Source organism: Calonectris borealis, chromosome 3 (assembly GCF_964195595.1).
Source record: "Calonectris borealis chromosome 3, bCalBor7.hap1.2, whole genome shotgun sequence".
In the NCBI taxonomy this organism is placed as follows: Eukaryota; Metazoa; Chordata; class Aves; order Procellariiformes; family Procellariidae; genus Calonectris; species Calonectris borealis.
In genome coordinates, this window is record NC_134314.1 from 87,566,636 (window position 1) to 87,572,573 (window position 5,938).

A 5,938-nucleotide genomic window follows, 5' to 3' on the forward strand; every position below is an offset into this window, starting at 1 on the left:
AGAGCCAGAGGAGACTTATTTCAGAAAGGATACAGAGACAGCTTTAGGAGGACTGGGAAAGAACAAGGATAAGCCAGAAAATATAGGAAAACTACTTCTAAGCAACACAAATTTACAGTTGACTATAGCAACTAATATTTGGACCTGTGACAAAGAGCAGCTCTCCCTGGACTCACACTGACACCAAGAGAGATGCTGTGAGCCTCTGTCGTAACACAGGAAGTCCTGCAGAGCACAGATACGTCCTTGCTCATAGATGCTAAATGCCTCCAAAAATCAAGGAAAAAGTGTCACAAATACTAGGAAATGGACTAACATGGTTTGGTGAAAGTTACTTGTTATGTTCTTCAGACTTGTACTGTTCTGAAATGAGTGGAGTTCCTAATTTGGTGGCACATTTACTTATAAAGAAAGCAAAATAACTACTTTAACTGAAGAGGGAATATCTGACAGTAAGAGGTAGGATGTTCACTTACAAGTAGTATGACACTGTAGCATTGAAGATCTCTTGAAGCTCTATTTGCAATTAAAAAAAATCTCTTAGAATAGGTCTATGTCTTCCAGTTGAGTCCTCATATAATACAAATGGAACAGCTTTAGCTTCCCAAGAGGAATTGTCAGTCTGACATAATCACAATTCAGCATGTGTCTACTGCCGACACCTGAGGCAATGCCAGACACAGTCACCTCAGTAGGCTGGCAAAGAACAACCAGGAGAGCAGCTTTCCAGTTTTGGGAAGTCTAGCAATGGTGGGGTACAGTATAATCAAAACTAGAAACAGCAACAAATAAAATTCTGAAGACTGTCTGTGCATGTTACGTGAGACTGTCCCTGGTAGCAAGTCTTCTTTGCCATGGAAGTAACTCAATTCTTTCCTCAGTCACAGCAGAATGCTGCTCCTGTCTGCAGAGAGCACTCTATACCCAGATATGATGCTTGGACAGTTTGTACCCTTGTGAGATCTGCTGCATTTTACACAAATTAAGCATTGTCCTTGGTACTCTGGAACAGGATGGACCTCTTTTCCTATCTTGTTTCAGTTATAGAGAAAGCACTAAGCATGTAATTGCCACCTCTAGGAAGGACAAACAGTTTAAGAGATGAGCTTCTGCAAAATGCAGCAAAGCCTGAAGAAAAATAAATCTGTAAGCATTCATGCAAGCTCACTATAAAAAAAAAAAAAAACACCACACACAGAAAAAACCCAACCACACAACAAACCAAGAACACAAAAAAAGTCAAACTCCAGCAATAAAAATACAATAGTCATGTTTGGCTTGATAACTCAACGGCTCCCTCTGCAGGGTGACACCTTATCTGGATAAAAAATGGTCTTGCTATGTAATTGATGCACATCTCAAGCTGTTTCCAACGAATGGTGACATATTCTTAGGACCAATGAATCCCTTATGTTCAGATATAACGGTGTATTATGTGCAAAATAAATGTATGGATATATTAAATTTAAAGCACATGCCAATGCTGTCTCACTTCCTATCATTCTCTTAAAAATTTCTGTAGATATCAGTTCAGTCCCTTTCCCCATTGCCAAGTTGATGCTATCTTCACAAACCTCCTTGCAATAAGGTAGAGATCTCAAACATGTTGTGCTTCCCTCTTTACTCACCAGAATACACACATTTGAGCCTTTCTGTTAGAAAAGAACACAATCTTGATGAAAAAATGTTATAACTGGTTGAAAAATAGAAAAAATACGAACACGGAAGGACCTTCTCTCAGAAAAATGCCTTGTTAATCTGAAAATTCAATTTCAAAGAAGAATAAATGCCTAGATAAAGAAAGGAAGACATGGTTACCAAATTTTCCTATATTTGACATTTTAGACATAATTTCTGTTGTTGTTCATTATCTTTCCAAGAAAGACATGATCATTTATATGCCTCTCTGTAATGTTTCAAGGACCAGTTATTAGGAGATGATGTTCAAAAGGTAAGGCTTGGGACGTACTGTTCCTGGGAAACGTTCTGTCCGCTTCAGGCAGCAACATGTCCATTTCTAGTCACCAATTTCTCATTTCACCTTGGAAATTGGCAGCGTATGATCTTCCAAATTTCTTTTAAAAGCTGAGTGTCTTTTACAACAATGCCCTGACCTGGATGTATAAAACGTAGCTAGAGAAAACTCAAAGTAAATATGATTATTATTCTATCACACATTATTGCAGCAATAGGTACCAATAAGCTATTTCAATAGTTATTGAAGCAAAAGCTCCCCACTGTCAGTACATTTCATAGCAATTCTCTGGAAACCAGACACACTATTAACTTTAATAGAAGTAGCTTCAGGGCAGGAGAGAGACAGCTATATCTAAGCTTTTACTTAAAATTTTAAATACATCTAATATTCATGAGTTGGACTGTTTTGTGTAGCCATAAATAGCCATGTTACTTGAACTATTTATTTACTGAGCATCTCTAGATGCTGTTACATAGTCTTAAACATTCTAAGTGTATGCTACTCATATGGCTACCATCATCTCCTCACACTAGAAGAAACATCAGGCATTGTTCTAGTATTTTTGAAAAGAAAAGAATGTCTTCCTACACCTACACCTTCCCCCCCCTCCTTTCCTGTCCTACTATCCCCTCATTTAGAAACTTTCAGGCAACTGAAAATGATACATAGTTGTGTGATTTGTAAAGATTCATTGTTTTCTGATGGGTTCAAAGAAAACGCTTATTTTACAACTATCTCTACAAAGCCGCAAGTCATGATTAATAGAAGCCATCGCATGAAATGGAGGTGTAGACTGGTATTGTGTGATGTATGTAAATGCTGTACTAACACTACCTACCCAAAAGATCTTTCAAGCTCAATGCTGAAAGCGGGTTCAGAAGTGGACAAAAATCCTCTTCTGTATTTTGCCTCTAGAAGGATAATTAGAATTCATGTTCAACAGCGCATCAAGCATACTTAAGACCCAACTGGCAGACATGTTACTGAAAGGGTGCTAAAATAAATGCGTATTTGGCATAAGGAAAGAAAGTATTGCCCGATTGTGTAAGTGCCTCTTTCTGCAGGCTTCAGCATGCCTTAGAAAAAAAGTAATTGCAGATGGAATTTTCACAGACACTGTTCAAGTTATCAGCCATGGCCCATCCCATGTACTCAGGACACACCTCACACCAACAGAGCAAACCAAATGAAAGACAGAGTGTATCGAGGATGTATGGATGCAAGTCAATTAGATAAACCGTGAAGACAATGGGATACATGAAGAATATTTTCTCATTTCTGGTCTCAGATCCATCCATCATAGAAACAAAATACTGCTTTAGCTAAACCTGGAAGCTTACTAACTTAATAGAAATTCAGTTTATATAAATAAAGAAGAGGGTGGCAGCAAGCCTATTAAGTAAGGTTTAATAATTCTACACTATACCCTGGCCTCAGTCTCAATCATCTATCTATAAAGATAGACTGGTGAAAACTATCATGGCTAACCGGTATGCATACACTTTATTCTCCTTCTATTTCCCATAATTTTTCAAAGACAGAAGTATATGCAATATAAACAGAATATAATAAACGTGAAACAGTGAATCTTCCCATATGCAAGGGAAATGCATAACGAAGACAGGTTTTTAGGAAGCCAGGCTCATTCGTCTATCAGCAGGCGCTGCGCAAGCCACAAGAGGGAGCGCAAACACCATTGAAAATGCAACGAAACGAAAAGGTGGAGGCGCCAGGTCCAGGCAGTGTTTGATGCCAAGTCTGTTGCTAATACCCTGCATTCTAATTTGTACTGAAAATCAATTTAATTTCCTCTTCTGCTTTAATGCGTTACAAGTAATTCTTCAATACTAATCTGGTAAGGGGAGAGAGAGAGAAAGGCATTCATAACGTGCAGCTTGAGCTGGATAAATGAAATGCAGAGCCAGGTCAGAGCAGCGGGCAAAGTGGACTTGGGTGTTAGACAAGTGGGACTAAAAGGCTGCAGCGCTTGCCTGTGGCAGAAGACAGGGAGACCAGCCGTGCACTTCTCCCTCCTGCTTTCCATCCTGCTATTGCTGCCACCCAGGGAGGGACTGGGGCATGTGCAAGTACCAGTCCCACTCAGAGGTTGGCAGTAGGTGCCCCTTTTAATAGCAGCAGGAACAGGCATCCCCACCCTCTGGGACTGTTCCAGCCTCACCCCCCCTCCTCTTTTCTGTTACGAGAGACAAAAAAATAAGGTTCCTTAACCGTGGTGAAATGGACTGACAAGAGAAATACCTGACAACAGGTATTTTCAAACTAAATGTTTATGTGGGTCAAATATAAGTTTGTGAAATCTTCCACCATCGTCAGATTCTTCTCATTCTTACCTCTAAATATAATACAGTCAAATTCTGTTCTTGAGCTGAAGGTTGTTTATATAAGCTGAGGATAAATGTATTCCTAAAGGCTGTTCTTTCTGGATGGTTTGGCACAATATAGTGCTTGAATATCTATTTCAGTTAGCTGTTGCAGTATTCTAGCACGAAACCGCAGCAGGATACTGCTGTTACGCAAAGGACAGGAGCACAAAGGATAATGCTTGTGAATACTGATCTCCTGACTGATGTAATCATTGTGATAAAAGATAATGTCTTAGTAGTATAAGACCCGACTCTTCTCCATGAGGTCAGATACATTCAGCATAAATCTAGCTGCTTCTGGGAGCTGAAAGAGGAGGAAGGTCACCAGGCTGTGGAGCAGATCTGCACCACACATCCTGCAGTTTCTTGCCTCCGTGGGATCAAGGGCAGCAGCAGAAGCCCCTGCACTGGCAGGTTGGTGGACACAGCCTCAGGCTTCATGACTGCCTCAAAACACAGGATGAGAGGGGATCCTTTCCGCAGCGTGAAGGAGATGCGGAAATGCCTCCCAACAGAGTCCTGACGCACCAGCTGCTGGGAGGCAATTTAACTGAGGCTCCTGCATTTGCAGGTTACAAATGGCATTCTAGCTAAATCATCGTATGTATTTTTCCAGTAATGCATGAAAATCAATGCAACCTCTTTAAGAGAAATTAATTGGCTCTGAGGCTATCATAGTACTCACCATACCTGCCACTTCCCTTTGCATGACAGCATCATGGAACTTCTTATCAACTAGTTTATTTAAAATCTCCATAAATAATGTACCCTTCTCATTTCTTCTTACCCTTTTGCCCTTCACACTTTCTCCTTCTCCTTTTCCTCTTTCTTAGTCTGCATTTCTGTTACTTTAGGAATAGCTAACGGTCCAAATGTTAATGCTAAGCATCTTCCTCTTCCATTCCCTGTAATGGGAGAGAAAGGTCCTGCATAAGTCTCTGCATCTCCACTGCAATAAATGAGCCAGTTGTGACATCCTCAGAATAGACCAAAGACAGACTTAGAATTTCAAAAAAAAAAAAAACAAATCTGTAAATAACCTGGTGATACTCAAAGACTGACTGTTTCAATACTTACATTCTGTAGCAGGGTGTGAATTTTGCATCAGTGCTGCAGTTATGCACCGAAAACAGTTGAGCTTAAAAGATGAGCAAATAGGACTGCAGCATGCTAACTTCACATGGCCACACTCATAAAGCTAGTGACACTATACAGGCTATAAGAACAAGTTACTTCTAACAGTTGACAAAATTTATCATTTTGGGCCACCAATTTACAAAAAGTAGCCAAGATAATAAATTTACAATAATTTTTAATGTTTAGTTTTCATATATTGTTAGATTATTGCTAGTGTTCTATGTATTGAAGCAGTAAATGTCACACATCCATTATTAAAAAATCATATACTGTTATTGTTAATTACTCAAATTTTACCTTCATAAATCTGAACAGTGGATAGTTTCTCTTTACAGACCCTATACTTGTTCTTTACAGAAAGATCAACTGGAATCCTGAAATGTTACTGTTTTTTCAGTGCTTAATGATACCCTTCAAGCTGTATCCAACAAGTGACGAT